General features: G+C 35.6%; 1 protein-coding gene across 1 annotated transcript in view; it reads right to left on the bottom strand.

The window, feature by feature from the left end:
- Nucleotides 1-14,572, bottom strand: part of LOC133575896 (phosphatidylinositol 4,5-bisphosphate 3-kinase catalytic subunit alpha isoform) — a 119,091-nt gene extending 104,519 nt beyond the window's left edge. Inside the window, exon 1 of the mRNA XM_061928802.1 lies at nucleotides 14,243-14,572. The gene's annotated coding sequence lies outside the window, so the exon portion shown is untranslated. The remainder of the gene's footprint in view (nucleotides 1-14,242) is intronic.
- Between the last annotated feature and the right edge of the window lie 3,724 nt (nucleotides 14,573-18,296).

The following is an 18,296-nucleotide window of genomic DNA, read 5'->3' as shown; positions in this document are numbered from 1 at the left end:
AAAAACAAGATAGCTGAAAAAAAGATCCGGCCAGAGAACATTATCAACATGGACGAGGTTCCACTGACTTTTGATATTCCTGTGAACCGCACTGTGGATACAACGGGAGCACGTACGGTGAATATTCGCACCACAGGGAATGAGAAGTCATCCTTCACTGTGGTTCTAGCTTGCCATGCTAATGGCCAGAAACTTCCACCCATGGTGATATTCAAAAGGAAGACCTTGCCAAAAGAGACCTTTCCAGCCGGCGTCATCATAAAAGCTAACTCGAAGGGATGGATGGATGAAGAAAAGATGAGCGAGTGGTTAAGGGAAGTTTACGCGAAGAGGCCGGGTGGCTTTTTTCACGCAGCTCCGTCCATGTTGATATACGACTCCATGCGCGCCCACATCACGCTGGTTTTTAATATATTATTAAAGTTTGACTGACCTATCTGACTGTTTTTTTGACATTCCTTTAGCGCAGTTAGATGCGGCTTATAACACGGGGCGGCTTATAGGTGGACAAAGTTTTGAAATATGCCGTTCATTGAAGGCGTGGCTTATAACCCAGGGCGGCTTATGGTGCGGAAAATACGGTAAGATTAAATATCTCAAATAAGGGCGATATTTGCTTATTTTCTGTCTGATAAGATAATTCTTCTCACTAAGCAGATTTTATGTTGGAGTGTTTTACTTGCTTTAAGTGTTTTGGTCCTAAATGATCTCAGTAAGATAATACAGCTTGTAGCTGAGATTGCATGACCTATATTGAGTAAAACATGCTTGAAACTAGAACAGTGGTTCTTAACCTTGTTGGAGGTACCGAACCCCACCAGTTTCATAAGCGCATTCACCAAACCCTTCTTTAGTGAAAAAAATAAAAATAATTTTTTTTCAAATTCAAGAAAAAGTTGTTTTTTTACTGGTGCACAAAATGAACCGTGCATGAACATCACCTTGTTCAAAGAACTAAACCAACACAGTGTATGAACTCACAACAAATTACACACCTTACACACATTACCATGAATTGATTAACGTGGACACCGACTTAAACAAGTTGAAAAACGTATTCGGGTGTTACCATTTAGTAAGCGGTAAGGTCTATTCAGGTGTACAGGAGAGGAGGCTACGCCGGATAGTCGAACCTCGGATTCAGGAGGAACAGTGTGGTTTTCGTCCTGGTCGTGGAACTGTGGACCAGCTCTATACTCTCGGCAGGGTCCTTGAGGGTGCATGGGAGTTTGCCCAACCAGTCTACGTGTGCTTTGTGGACTTGGAGAAGGCATTCGACCGTGTCCCTCGGGAAGTCCTGTGGGGAGTGCTCAGAGAGTATGGGGTATCGGACTGTCTGATTTTGGCGGTCCGCTCCCTGTATGATCAGTGTCAGAGCTTGGTCCGCATTGCCGGCAGTAAGTCGGACACGTTTCCAGTGAGGGTTGGACTCCGCCAAGGCTGCCCTTTGTCACCGATTCTGTTCATAACTTTTATGGACAGAATTTCTAGGCGCAGTCAAGGCGTTGAGGGGATCCGGTTTGGTGGCTGCAGGATTAGGTCTCTGCTTTTTGCAGATGATGTGGTCCTGATGGCTTCATCTGGCCAGGATCTTCAGCTCTCGCTGGATCGGTTCGCAGCCGAGTGTGAAGCGACTGGGATGAGAATCAGCACCTCCAAGTCCGAGTCCATGGGTCTCGCTCGGAAAAGGGTGGAGTGCCATCTCCGGGTTGGGGAGGAGATCTTGCCCCAAGTGGAGGAGTTCAAGTACCTAGGAGTCTTGTTCACGAGTGAGGGAAGAGTGGATCGTGAGATCGACAGGCGGATCGGTGCGGCATCTTCAGTAATGCGGACGCTGTATCGATCCGTTGTGGTGAAGAAGGAGCTGAGCCGCCCGGAAGGCAAAGCTCTCAATTTACCGGTCGATCTACGTTCCCATCCTCACCTATGGTCATGAACTTTGGGTTATGACCGAAAGGACAAGATCACGGGTACAAGCGGCCGAAATGAGTTTCCTCCGCCGGGTGGCAGGGCTCTCCCTTAGAGATAGGGTGAGAAGCTCTGTCATCCGGGGGGAGCTCAAAGTAAAGCCGCTGCTCCTCCACATCGAGAGGAGCCAGATGAGGTGGTTCGGGCATCTGGTCAGGATGCCACCTGATCGCCTCCCTCGGGAGGTGTTTAGGGCACGTCCGACCGGTAGGAGGCCACGGGGAAGACCCAGGACACGTTGGGAAGACTATGTCTCCCGGCTGGCCTGGGAACGCCTCGGGATCCCCCGGGAGGAGCTGGACGAAGTGGCTGGGGAGAGGGAAGTCTGGGCTTCCCTGCTTAGGCTGCTGCCCCCGCGACCCAACCTTGGATAAGCGGAAGAAGATGGATGGATGGATGGACCATTTAGTGGTCAATTGTACGGAATATGTACTGTACTGTGTAAACTGTACTGTTTCATATAATGTATTCTCTTCTTTTGCAATCTGCTAGTAAAGGTTTCAATCAATCAATCAAAAAACCTGCAAATCAGATGGAAAATTAGAGGGAACGTTGTTTGGGGGTATCCATAATACGCCGATAGGGAGAAGTTTTTATTTACACGTTAATTCGGATGTGTCTATACCTCCGTGTCGGAGGCCCTGCCTATTCGATCGAACCCAGGTTAAGAACCACTGAACTAGAATATCAACTGATGCAAAGCTGTGTCATCAACACTCACAAGTATAAAACTACTTTTTTAAAGTAATAATTTCTTACTTCAAGCATGACAAAAAAATCATGATGCCGAGCGCATATCATTATGTCAAGATAACGGCACTAGCATTTTCTTAATTTAAGAATATTTTTCAACGTATTGAGCAAAAAAGGTCTCTTTTGTTTATACCAAGAAAAGTGCACTTGTTATTAGTGATAATATACTTATTTTAAGGTATTTTTGGGTTCATTGAGTTTAGCTAATTTTACTTGTTTTGGAAAGTCTGGACAAGCCGAATTTTCTTGTTCTATTGGCAGATAATTTTGCTTAGTTCAAGCAAAATACCCGTAATTTTTGTATTTTTTTCCCTTGTTTTTGAACACTGACTTTTTGCAGTGTACCTACTCAGTGGCCTAGTGCACTGCAAAAAGTCAGTGTTCAAAAACAAGAAAAAAAAACAACTAAAATTAGGGGTATTTTATTTTATTTATCTGCAACATCTACACCAGGCGGTGTAGATCCAAGGCCAAGAGGATAGTGAGGGACTCTAGCCACCCAAGCAACTGCCTCTTCTCACTGCTGCAGTCAGGCAAGCGCTACCGGAGTCTCATGGACAACACGGAGAGACTCAGGAGGAGCTTCTATCCCCGAGCCATCAGACTGCTCAACTGCACCGCTGATTAACACTTATCACAATTGCACAAAACCGCACGCACAAGAATCACTTTACTTACCACTGTAATTACCGGACTACAATACTCTTCATTCAATGACTGTAAATAATGTAAAAACAAGAGTATAAAGAAGTCATACTGTTCCATTACCTCTGTTCGTACTACTGTCACTACTCAACTGCCAAAAGAACTGTAGACACCTTAATATTTATTACTTCCAATATATACCGTATTTTCCGCACTATAAGGCGCACCTAAAAACCACAAATTTTCTCAAAAGCTGACAGTGCGCCTTTTAACCCGGTGCGCTTTATATATGGATAAATATTAAGATTCATTTTCATAAAGTTTCGGTCTCGTAACTACGGTAAACAGCCGCCATCTTTTTTCCCGGTAGAACAGGAAGCGCTTCTTCTTCTACGCAAGCAACCGCCAAGGTAAGCACCCGCCCCCATAGAACAGGAAGCGCTTCTTCTTCTACTGTAAGCAACCACCCGCCCGCGTAGAAGAAGAAAAAGCGCGCGGATATTACCGTACGTTCATTTCCTTTGTGTGTTTACATCTGTAAAGACCACAAAATGGCTCCTACTAAACGACAGGGATCCGGTTCATGAAAAGACGCAATCTCTCCATCCGCACACGGATTACTATTTCACAGCAACTGATATTCCTGTGAACCGCACTGTGGATACAATGGGAGCACGTACGGTGAATATTCGCACCACAGGGAATGAGAAGTCATCCTTCACTGTGGTTCTAGCTTGCCATGCTAATGGCCAGAAACTTCCACCCATGGTGATATTCAAAAGGAAGACCTTGCCAAAAGAGACCTTTCCAGCCGGCGTCATCATAAAAGCTAACTCGAAGGGATGGATGAAGAAAAGATGAGCGAGTGGTTAAGGTAAGTTTAAGTTTACGCGAAGAGGCCGGGTGGCTTTTTTCACGCAGCTTCGTCCATGTTGATATACGATTCCATGCGCGCCCACATCACGCTGGTTTTAATATATTATTAAAGTTTGACTGACCTATTTGACTGTTTTTTTGACATTCCTTTAGCGCAGTTAGATGCGGCTTACAACACGGGGCGGCTTATAGGTGGACAAAGTTTTGAAATATGCCGTTCATTGAAGGCGCGGCTTATAACCCAGGGCGCCTTATGGTGCGGAAAATACGGTATACAGTATATTGTGTATACTGTATATACTGTTATACTATTTGACATTGCACTGGTACTGTATGAGACTACTGTACTTTTACTTGTACTGATACTTCTACCATAACTACTGGGACTTCAATAAAGTACTATCTATCTATCTATCTTATTGTGAAACTTATTGTCTTGTAATTAATGTACATCAGAGCTATTCAAATTGTTGTATTTTTTTGTATTTAGTGCATTAGATTCAGCAACTAGTGTTTGGATCCCACTGTACGCAATATCTGAAGAGCATGGAAAAAAGCATTTCACTGTGGTGTACTCTGCATATGACGAATAAAACCCTTGAACCGTGAACTAAGCAAAATTATCTGCCAATAGAACAAGACAATTTGGCTTGTCAAGACTTTCCAAAACAAGTAAAATTAGCTAACCTCAATGAACCCAAAAATACCTTCAAATAAGTATATTCTCACTAATAACAACTGTACTACTATAGGAGTACGTATTTTCTATTGTTTCATTGAAAATAAAACCGCAAAGTCCATTTGGCTGTCATCTGTTTTAATTATGAGACACAATTGTGTTAAAGTCATGATTTTCTTTTTTTTCATGCTTGAAATAAGAAATGATTACTTTAAAAAAAAAAAGTAGTTTTATACTTGTGAGTGTTGATGACACAGCTTTGCAACAGTTGCTATTCTAGTTTCAAGCATGTTTTACTCAAAATAGGTCATCAAATCTCAGCAACAAGCTGTAATATCTTACTGAGATCATTTAGGACCAAAACCCTTAAAACAAGTAAAACACTAACATAAAATCTGCTTAGTGAGAAGAATGATCTTATCAGACAGAAAATAAGCAAATATCACCCTTATTTGAGATATTTAATCTTACTTAGATTTCAGTTTTTGCAGTGTGGTTAGAGCAGGCCTGGGCGATTATTTTGACTCGGGGGGCCACATTTATAGAAAAAAATGTGTCTGGGGGCCGGTATATCTATTTTTAGGAATACTAATACAAAACCTCACAATAATGTCTGATTGAATGCTAAAAACGTCATGGGTTATATATATATTGAATAAAAAAGAAAGTAAAACAATATAAAAACAGTTACATAGAAACTAGTAATTAATGAAAATTTGTAAAATTAACTGTTAAAGTTTAGTACTATTAGTGGACCAGCAGCACACACAATCATGTGTGCTTACGGACTGTATCCCTGCAGACTGTATTGATGTATATTAATATATATATTGTAAGAACCAGAATATTAATAACAGAAAGAAACAACCCTTTTGTGTGAATGAGTGTAAATGGGGGAGGGAGGTTTTTTGGGTTGGTGCACTAATTGTAACTGTATCTTGTGTTTTTATGTTGATTTAATTAAAAAAAACAAAAAAAAACGATACCGATAATTAAAAAAAAAAACAATACCGATCATTTCCGATATTACATTTTAACGCATCTATGGGTCGATAATATCAGCAGGCCGATATCGGACATCTCTATAAATAATGTAATAATTCAATGTATATACCAGTGGTTCTTAACCTTGTTGGAGGTACCGAACCCCACCAGTTTCATATGCGCATTCACCGAACCCTTCTTTAGTGAAAAATAAAATTTTCAAATTCAAGACAAAGTTATATGTTTTTGGTAAAACTTTAGTATAGGGAACATATTCTAAGTAACAAAGACTTAATTTAGAGTTTTTTGGACACTAGGGGAACATATTCTAAGAAACAAAAACTTAATTTAGAGTTATTTGGTTAGGGATCCCGACTTAAACTAGTTGAAAAACTTATTCGGGTGTCACCATTTAGTGGTCAATTGTACGGAATATGCACTATACTGTGCAATCTACTTATAAAAGTTTCAATCAATCAATCAAAAAAAGGGTTAGGGTTAGGGTTAGGGCCAGGGTTAGAGGGTTAGAGTTATAATAAGGCCATGCAGAATAAGGCATTAATAAGTACTTAATAATGACTAGTTAAGAGCCAATATGTTACTAATTTGCATGTTAATAAGCAACTAATTAATAGTGAATATGTTCCCCATACTAAAGTGTTACCATGTTTTTTTACTGGTGCACAAAATGAACCGTGCATGAACATCACCTTGTTCAAAGAACAAAACCAACACAGTGCATAAACTCACAACAAATTACACACCTGCAAATCAGTCTGACTTCTGCTGTTGCCGTATCCGTAGTACGCCGATAGGGAGAAGTTTTTTTTTTACACGATGAGTCGGGTGTGTCTTGACCTCTGCCGAACCCCTAGGGTTCGACCAAACCCAGGTTAAGAACCACTGGTATACACTCTGATGATTATCTTGTGTGATCACTGTATTATGATGTTAATATATATTTGATAGTATATATCTGTATCATAAATCAATTTAAGTGGACCCCGACTTAAACAAGTTGAAAAACTTATTCGGGTGTTACCAATTAGTGGTCAATTGTACGGAATATGTACTGTACTGTGCAATCTACTAATAACAGTTTCAATCAATCAATCAATCATTTGTTTTCAAAATGCTTACCAAAAAGTGGGACCCCAAAAATTTACTGTGGGACCCCATTTTTATGACTTGATGGGGTCCCTGGGACCCCATTTTGAAAATTCCTAGGAGAAAAAATGCTCTATTTAAATAAATATATTATTTATAAAGCACGTTCGAGTATCATTGGCAAATTTTATTATGTATTATGATGTTAGTATACATTTGATAGTATATATCTGTATCATGAATCAATTTAAGTGGACCCCGACTTAAACAAGTTGAAAAACTTATTCGGGTGTTACCATTTAGTGGTCAATTGTACGGAATATGTACTTCACTGTGCAATCTACTTATAAAAGTTTCAATCAATCAATCAATCATTTGTCTTCAAAACACTTACAAAAAAGTGGCACCCCAAAAATGTACTGTGAGACCCCATTTTTATGACTTGATGGGGTCCCTGGGACCCCATTTTGAAAATTCCTAGGAGAAAAAAAGCTCTATTTAAATAAATATATTATTTATAAAGCACGTTCGAGTATCATTGGCAAATGTTATTATGTATTATGATGTTAGTATACATTTGATAGTATATATCTGTATCATGAATCAATTTAAGTGGACCCCGACTTAAACAAGTTGAAAAACTTATTCGGGTGTTACCATTTCGTGGTCAATTGTACGGAATATGTACTTCACTGTGCAATCTACTAATAACAGTTTCAATCAATCAATCAATCATTTGTTTTCAAAATGCTTACCAAAAAGTGGGACCCCAAAAATTTACTGTGGGACCCCATTTTGAAAATTCCTAGGAGAAAAAATGCTCTATTTAAATAAATATATTATTTATAAAGCACGTTCGAGTATCATTGGCAAATTTTATTATGTATTATGATGTTAGTATACATTTGATAGTATATATCTGTATCATGAATCAATTTAAGTGGACCCCGACTTAAACAAGTTGAAAAACTTATTCGGGTGTTACCATTTCGTGGTCAATTGTACGGAATATGTACTTCACTGTGCAATATACTTATATAAGTTTCAATCAATCAATCAATCATTTGTTTTCAAAACACTTACAAAAAAGTGGCACCCCAAAAATGTACTGTGGGACCCCATTTTTATGACTTGATGGGGTCCCTGGGACCCCATTTAGAAAATTCCTAGGAGAAAAAATGCTATATTTAAATAAATATATTATTTATAAAGCAAGTTTGAGTATCATTGGCAAATTTTATTATGTATTATGATGTTAGTATACATTTGATAGTATATATCTGTATCATGAATAAATTTAAGTGGACCCCGACTTAAACAAGTTGAAAAACGTATTCAGGTGTTACCATTTAGTGGTCAATTGTACGGAATATGTACTGTACTGTGCAATCTACTAATAACAGTTTCAATCAATCAATCAATCATTTGTTTTCAAAACACTTACAAAAAAGTGGCACCCCAAAAATGTACTGTGAGACCCCATTTTTATGACTTAATGGAATCCCTGGGACCCCATTTTGAAAATTCCTAGGAGAAAAAATGCTCTATTTAAATAAATATATTATTTATAAAGCACGTCCGAGTATCATTGGCAAATTTTATTATGTATTATGATGTTAGTATACATTTGACAGTATATATCTGTATCATGAATCAATTTAAGTGGACCCCGACTTAAACAAGTTGAAAAACTTATTCGGGTGTTACCAATTAGTGGTCAATTGTACGGAATATGTACTGTACTGTGCAATCTACTAATAACAGTTTCAATCAATCAATCAATCACTTGTTTTCAAAATGCTTACCAAAAAGTGGGACCCCAAAAATTTACTGTGGGACCCCATTTTTATGACTTGATGGGGTCCCTGGGACCCCATTTTGAAAATTCCTAGGAGAAAAATGCTCTATTTAAATAAATATATTATTTATAAAGCACGTTCGAGTATCATTAGCAAATTTTATTATGTATTATGATGCTAGTATACATTTGACAGTATATATCTGTATCATGAATCAATTTAAGTGGACCCCGACTTAAACAAGTTGAAAAACTTATTCGGGTGTTACCATTTCGTGGTCAATTGTACGGAATATGTACTGTACTGTGCAATCTACTAATAACAGTTTCAATCAATCAATCAATCATTTGTTTTCAAAACGCTTACCAAAAAGTGGGACCCCAAAACTTTACTGTGGGACCCCATTTTTATGACTTGATGGGGTCCCTGGGACCCCATTTTGAAAATTCCTAGGAGAAAAAAAGCTCTATTTAAATAAATATATTATTTATAAAGCACGTTCGAGTATCATTGGCAAATTTTATTATGTATTATGATGTTAGTATACATTTGATAGTATATATCTGTATCATGAATCAATTTAAGTGGACCCCGACTTAAACAAGTTGAAAAATGTATTCAGGTGTTACCATTTCATGGTCAATTGTACGGAATATGTACTTCACTGTGCAATCTACTAATAACAGTTTCAATCAATCAATCAATCATTTGTTTTCAAAATGCTTACCAAAAAGTGGGACCCCAAAACTTTACTGTGGGACCCCATTTTTATGACTTGATGGGGTCCCTGGGACCCCATTTTGAAAATTCCTAGGAGAAAAAATGCTATATTTAAATAAATATATTATTTATAAAGCACGTTCGAGTATCATTGGCAAATTTTATTATGTATTATGATGTTAGTATACATTTGACAGTATATATCTGTATCATGAATCAATTTAAGTGGACCCCGACTTAAACAAGTTGAAAAACTTATTCGGGTGTTACCATTTAGTGGTCAATTGTACGGAATATGTACTTCACTGTGCAATCTACTAATAACAGTTTCAATCAATCAATCAATCATTTGTTTTCAAAATGCTTACCAAAAAGTGGGACCCCAAAAATTTACTGTGGGACCCCATTTTGAAAATTCCTAGGAGAAAAAATGCTATATTTAAATAAATATATTATTTATAAAGCACGTTCGAGTATCATTGGCAAATTTTATTATGTATTATGATGTTAGTATACATTTGATAGTATATATCTGTATTATGAATCAATTTAAGTGGACCCCGACTTAAACAAGTTGAAAAACTTATTCGGGTGTTACCATTTAGTGGTCAATTGTACGGAATATGTACTTCACTGTGCAATATACTTATAAAAGTTTCAATCAATCAATCATTTGTCTTCAAAACACTTACAAAAAAGTGGCACCCCAAAAATTTATTGTGGGACCCCATTTTTATGACTTGATGGGGTCCCTGGGACCCCATTTTGAAAATTCCTAGGAGAAAAAATGCTCTATTTAAATAAATATATTATTTATAAAGCACGTTCGAGTATCATTGGCACATTTTATTATGTATTATGATGTTAGTATACATTTGATAGTATATATCTGTATCATGAATCAATTTAAGTGGACCCCGACTTAAACAAGTTGAAAAACTTATTCGGGTGTTACCATTTAGTGGTCAATTGTACGGAATATGTACTGTACTGTGCAATCTACTAATAACAGTTTCAATCAATCAATCAATCATTTGTTTTCAAAACACTTACAAAAAAGTGGCACCCCAAAAATTTACTGTGAGACCCCATTTTTATGACTTGATGGGGTCCCTGGGACCCCATTTTGAAAATTCCTAGGAGAAAAAAAGCTCTATTTAAATAAATATATTATTTATAAAGCACGTTCGAGTATCATTGGCAAATTGTATTATGTATTATGATGTTAGTATACATTTGATAGTATATATCTGTATCATGAATCAATTTAAGTGGACCCCGACTTAAACAAGTTGAAAAACTTATTCGGGTGTTACCATTTAGTGGTCAATTGAACGGAATATGTACTGTACTGTGCAATCTACTAATAACAGTTTCAATCAATCAATCATTTGTTTTCAAAACACTTACAAAAAAGTGGCACCCCAAAAATGTACTGTGAGACCCCATTTTTATGACTTGATGGGGTCCCTGGGACCCCATTTTGAAAATTCCTAGGAGAAAAAATGCTATATTTAAATAAATATATTATTTATAAAGCAAGTTTGAGTATCATTGGCAAATTTTATTATGTATTATGATGTTAGTATACATTTGATAGTATATATCTGTATCATGAATCAATTTAAGTGGACCCCGACTTAAACAAGTTGAAAAACTTATTCGGGTGTTACCATTTAGTGGTCAATTGTACGGAATATGTACTGTACTGTGCAACCTACTAATAACAGTTTCAATCAATCAATCATTTGTTTTCAAAATGCTTACCAAAAAGTGGGACCCCAAAAATTTACTGTGGGACCCCATTTTTATCACTTGATGGGGTCCCTGGGACCCCATTTTGAAAATTCCTAGGAGAAAAAAATGCTCTATTTAAATAAATATATTATTTATAAAGCACGTTCGAGTATCATTGGCAAATTTTATTATGTATTATGATGTTAGTATACATTTGATAGTATATATCTGTATCATGAATCAATTTAAGTGGACCCCGACTTAAACAAGTTGAAAAATGTATTCAGGTGTTACCATTTCATGGTCAATTGTACGGAATATGTACTTCACTGTGCAATCTACTAATAACAGTTTCAATCAAGCAATCAATCATTTGTTTTCAAAACGCTTACCAAAAAGTGGGACCCCAAAACTTTACTGTGGGACCCCATTTTTATGACTTGATGGGGTCCCTGGGACCCCATTTTGAATATTCCTAGGAGAAAAAAATGCTATATTTAAATAAATATATTATTTATAAAGCAAGTTTGAGTATCATTGGCAAATTGTATTATGTATTATGATGTTAGTATACATTTGATAGTATATATCTGTATCATGAATCAATTTAAGTGGACCCCGACTTAAACAAGTTGAAAAACTTATTCGGGTGTTACCATTTCGTGGTCAATTGTACGGAATATGTAATTCACTGTGCAATATACTTATACAAGTTTCAATCAATCAATCAATCATTTGTTTTCAAAACGCTTACCAAAAAGTGGGACCCCAAAAATTTACTGTGAGACCCCATTTTTATGACTTGATGGGGTCCCTGGGACCCCATTTTGCAAATTCCTAGGAGAAAAAAAGCTCTATTTAAATAAATATATTATTTATAAAGCACGTTCGAGTATCATTGGCAAGTGTTATTATGTATTATGATGTTAGTATACATTTGATAGTGTATATCTGTATCATGAATCAATTAAAGTGGACCCCGACTTAAACAAGTTGAAAAACTTATTCGGGTGTTACCATTTAGTGGTCAATTGAACGGAATATGTACTGTACTGTGCAATCTACTAATAACAGTTTCAATCAATCAATCATTTGCTTTCAAAACACTTACAAAAAAGTGGCACCCCAAAAATGTACTGTGAGACCCCATTTTTATGACTTGATGGGGTCCCTGGGACCCCATTTTGAAAATTCCTAGGAGGAAAAAAATGCTATATTTAAATAAATATATTATTTATAAAGCACGTCCGAGTATCATTGGCAAATTTTATTATGTATTATGATGTTAGTATACATTTGATAGTATATATCTGTATCATGAATCAATTTAAGTGGACCCCGACTTAAACAAGTTGAAAAACTTATTCGGGTGTTACCATTTAGTGGTCAATTGTACGGAATATGTACTTCACTGTGCAATATACTTATAAAAGTTTCAATCAATCAATCAATCATTTGTCTTCAAAATGCTTACCAAAAAGTGGGACCCCAAAAATTTACTGTGGGACCCCATTTTTATGACTTGATGGGGTCCCTGGGACCCCATTTTGAAAATTCCTAGGAGAAAAATGCTCTATTTAAATAAATATATTATTTATAAAGCACGTTCGAGTATCATTGGCAAATTTTATTATGTATTATGATGTTAGTATACATTTGACAGTATATATCTGTATCATGAATCAATTTAAGTGGACCCCGACTTAAACAAGTTGAAAAACTTATTCGGGTGTTACCATTTCGTGGTCAATTGTACGGAATATGTACTTCACTGTGCAATCTACTAATAACAGTTTCAATCAATCAATCAATCATTTGTTTTCAAAATGCTTACCAAAAAGTGGGACCCCAAAAATTTACTGTGGGACCCCATTTTTATGACTTGATGGGGTCCCTGGGACCCCATTTTGAAAATTCCTAGGATAAAAAATGCTCTATTTAAATAAATATATTATTTATAAAGCACGTTCGAGTATCATTGGCAAGTGTTATTATGTATTATGATGTTAGTATACATTTGATAGTATATATCTGTATCATGAATCAATTTAAGTGGATTTAATTTTTAAAAAAACAAAAAACGATACCGATAATAAAAAAAACTAGTTGAAAAACTTATTCGGGTGATACCATTTAGTGGTCAATTCTACGGAATATGTACTGTACTGTGCAATCTACTAATAACAGTTTCAATCAATCAATCAATCATTTGTTTTCATAATGCTTACCAAAAAGTGGGACCCCATTTTTATGACTTGATGGGGTCCCTGGGACCCCATTTTGAAAATTCCTAGGAGAAAAAATGCATTATTTAAATAAATATATTATTTATAAAGCAAGTTTGAGTATCATTGGCAAATTGTATTATGTATTATGATGTTAGTATACATTTGATAGTATATATCTGTATCATGAATCAAGTGGACCCCGACTTAAACAAGTTGAAAAACTTATTCGGGTGTTACCATTTCGTGGTCAATTGTACGGAATATGTAATTCACTGTGCAATATACTTATACAAGTTTCAATCAATCAATCAATCATTTGTTTTCAAAATGCTTACCAAAAAGTGGGACCCCAAAAATTTACTGTGAGACCCCATTTTTATGACTTGATGGGGTCCCTGGGACCCCATTTTGAAAATTCCTAGGAGAAAAATGCTCTATTTAAATAAATATATTATTTATAAAGCAAGTTTGAGTATCATTGGCAAATTTTTACCTAGTCCCGGCCTTGGCACGCATATATGTGTCCTCTTTTTTTGGATTTCAGAGTATGGTCAGCCTAACTTAGTTGAATGTTGTGCTACTCATAGCTAGGTTGTAGCTAACCATGCTATTAGCCAAGTTGTCATTAGCGGTATGGACATGTCAAAACAAACACATATAAGGCACGGATTCGGACTCCGTGTATCATTTATCTACGTGTTGCCTTCCCGAAGAGAGGTAAACAAGCCGTAAATGTTGCTAACTACCTGTGTCAGAGAGCTAGTGCGAACCGGTTGGCCGCGAAGCTAGCATTAGCTGCGGCTAGCTGGGTAAATCCCATTCGAGCCCGCTGTGGAAGTCTAACATGAGTCCGGACAAAGGACCGTCCCCGTCTCTCGGGAAAAGACGCCTCCGGTCACCGGGGGTGAGTAGCAACGCGCCGTGGCGGGGAAGGAGTAGACTATACCATGGCGTGTTCCTCGCCGGGCAGCCCTCGCAGTAAACTGCAGAGTATCAGCTAACGCTAGCAGGGTCCTCATGACGGACCGCCCTCTGTTCGGAGACGAGGGAAGCGGCTTGTTGTCGGGATGATCAGGCCGGGAACTACACGCTCGATGGCGTCCCCCCGCGGGAAGCTGCGACCCCGCACTTTAAAATGTTGCTTGAACAAGCGGGATGACTAGGTTGAGGCAGGGGGGAACAAAGTGTGGCCCGCGGGCCGTTTGCAGCCCGGAGCAAATTTTTAAAAGTCCCCGTGCGCGTACTAAAAGTAATGTAACCTATTTTTATAGGGGTGTAACGGTCATACTTGCCAACCCTTCCGGATTTTCCGGGAGACTCCCGAAATTCAGCGCCTCTCCCGAAAACCTCCCGGGACAAATGTTCTCCCGAAAATCTCCCGAAATTCCGCTAACCCACAATATAAACAGCGTACCTGCCCAATCACGTTATAACTGTAGAATGATGGCGGGCGAGTTCTTGGTTTCTTATGTGGGTTTATTGTTAGGCAGTTTCCCAGCGCGGTAACAACACACAACAACAGCAGTCACGTTTTTGTCTACCGTAAAGCAGTTCGTCTGCCGTAATCAGCAATGCTGTGACACTCTTAAACAGGACAATACTGCCATCTAGTGGATTTGATGAAAGCACTTTTGTGCGTGCCACACATCAATGCATCATCAGAGAGGGTGTTCAGCATGGTTAGAAAAATAGTGACAGAGAATAGAACAAGGATGGACAATTCAACCCTTAACTCAACAATGAGTAGATGAGTGTTATGTGTGTGTATATGTGTAAATAAATTAACATTGAAATTCAAGTATTTATTATATATATATATATATATATATATATATATATATATATATATATATATATATATATATATATATATATATATATATATATATATATATATATATATATATTAAAATATATATATAAAAATAAATATACATTTATAGCTAGAATTCACTGAAAGTCAAGTATTTCTTATATATATATATATATATATATATATATTTATGTATATATATATATGTATATGTATATATATATATATATATATATATATATATATATATATATATCCATCCATCCATTTTCTACCGCTTATTCCCTTTGGGGTCGCGGGGGGCGCTGGAGCCTATCTCAGCTACAATCGGGCGGAAGGCGGGGTACACCCTGGACAAGTCGCCACCTCATCGCAGGGCCAACACAGATAGACAGACAACATTCACACTCACATTCACACACTAGGGCCAATTTAGTGTTGCCAATCAACTTATCCCCAGGTGCATGTCTTTGGAGGTGGGAGGAAGCCGGAGTACCCGGAGGGAACCCACGCAGTCACGGGGAGAACATGCAAACTCCACACAGAAAGATCCCGAGCCCGGGATTGAACCCAAGACTACTCAGGACCTTCGTATTGTGAGGCAGATGCACTAACCCCTCTCCCACCGTGAAGCCCTATATATATATATATATATATATATATATATATATATATATATATATATATATATATATATATATATATATATATATATATATATATATATATATACATATATATATATATATATATATATATATTTATAGCTAGAATTCACTGAAAGTCAAGTATTTATAGAATTCACTGAAAGTCAAGTATTTCTTATATATATATATATATATATATATATATATATATATATATATATATATATATATATATATATATATATATATATATATATATATATTTAAGGCTCCAATTCAATATTTCATTTTGAAATATTGCATATTTTGTGTATTTGCATATAAAAAAAAATTGGTTTTCTTTGACAAAAAAAAAGCATAAAATAAAAACATGAAAAAAAAAATGTATGACATAGGTTCTCCAATAATTTTGGTGGAATTTTTTTTTAAACTGCCATTGCTCAAAAAATTATGATTAATTAAAATGAATGAAAAAACATGAAAAAAAAAATGTATGACATAGGTTCTCCAATAATTTTGGTAGAATTTTTTTTTAAACTGCCATTGCTCAAAAAATTATGATTAATTAAAATAAATGTTGTTATGAATTATTGACCTATTCAACACTCCAATTACTTCACATCAGATATTCCACTTTGAAATATTTTTTTGGAAGAAAAGAATGCATATTTTGTGTGTTTGCACATAAATAATTTTTTTATGAGAAAAAGAGCATAAAACAAAGAAAAATATGAAAAAATAATAAAGACGTACATTGACTGATATATATCGGAAGTTGATCCAGAGACTTAAGAGTCGAAAAAAATAGTGTATGACTTGTTTTTAACACTTTTATGTGTGGGACCCTTTAAGATCTCCAAGAGTTTTTGTGGGATTTTTTTTTAAACTGCCATTGCTCAAAAAATAATGATGAATTAAAACCAATGTTGTTATGAATTATCGGCATATTTAAGGCTCCAAATCAATATTCCATTTTGAAATATATTTTTGGAGGAAAACATTGCATATTTTGTGTATTTGCATATAAAATAATTAAAAAAAAGCTTTTCTTTGACAAAAAAGCATAAAATGAAAACAGGAAAAAATTATTTTCAAAAATAATGTATGACATAGGATCTCCAATAATTTTTGTGGATTTTTTTTTTTTTTTAACTGCCAATGCTCAAAAAATAATAATGTTGTTATGAATTATTGACCTATTCAACACTCCAATTACTTCACATCAAATATTCCACTTTGAAATATCTTTTTGGAAGAAAATAATGTATATTTTGTGTGTTTGGATATAAAAAAACTTTTTTTTTGATGGCAAAAAGAGCATAAAACAAACAAAAAACATGAAAAATTAATAAAAACATACATCTACTGATATATATTGGAAGTTGATCCAGAGACTTAAGCGTCAAAAAAAAATAATGTATGACTCGTTTTTTATACTTTTGTTTTTTGGGGCCCTTTAAGATCTCCAAGCATTGTAGTGGGATTTTTTTTTTTAAACTGTCATTGCTCAAAAATTAATAATGAATTAAAACCAATGTTGTTTTGAATTATCGGCATATTCAACACTCCAATTACTTCACATCAAATATCCCACCTTGAAATATCTTTTTGGAAGAAAATATTGCATATTGTGTGTGTTTTCATATAAAAAACGTGTTTTTTTTAATGACAAAAAGAGCATAAAACAAACAAAACCATGAAAAAATAATAAAAATGTACATCAACTGATATATATCGGAAGTTGATCCAGAGATTTAAGGGTCGAAAAAAATTAAATATGACTTGTTTTTAACACTTTTATGTGTGGGGCCCTTTAAGATCTCCAATAATTTTAGTGGTATTTTTTAAAACTGTCATTGCTCAACAATAATAATTAATTCAAACCAATGTTATGAATTATTGGCATATTTAAGGCTCCAATTCAATATTCCACTTTGAAATATATTTTTGGAGGAAAACATTGTATATTTTGTGGTTTTGCATATTTAAAAAAAAAGAAGGTTTTATTTGACAAAAAAGCATAAAATAAAAACGGGAAAACATTTTTTTCCAAAAATAATGTCTGACATAGGTTCTCCAATAATTTTAGTGGATTTTTTTTTAAACTGTCATTGCTCAAAAATTAATAATGAATTAAAATGAATGTTGTTATGAATTATCGGCATATTTAAGGCTCCAATTCAATATTCCGCTTTGAAATATATTTTTGGAGGAAAATATTGCATATTTTGTGTATCTGCATGTTAAAAAAAACGGTCACCACCTGCTGCCACCTTGTGGTTGGTATTCAGTTTTCCTCTCTTAGCGCAGTTGACATTGTACATTCACTTTGTTTCTCCT

This window comes from Nerophis lumbriciformis, linkage group LG33, assembly GCF_033978685.3.
Source record: "Nerophis lumbriciformis linkage group LG33, RoL_Nlum_v2.1, whole genome shotgun sequence".
Classification (NCBI taxonomy): Eukaryota; Metazoa; Chordata; class Actinopteri; order Syngnathiformes; family Syngnathidae; genus Nerophis; species Nerophis lumbriciformis.
The sequence above is the reverse complement of the archived record's forward strand: the minus strand, read 5'-3'. Positions and strand labels throughout refer to the sequence as shown.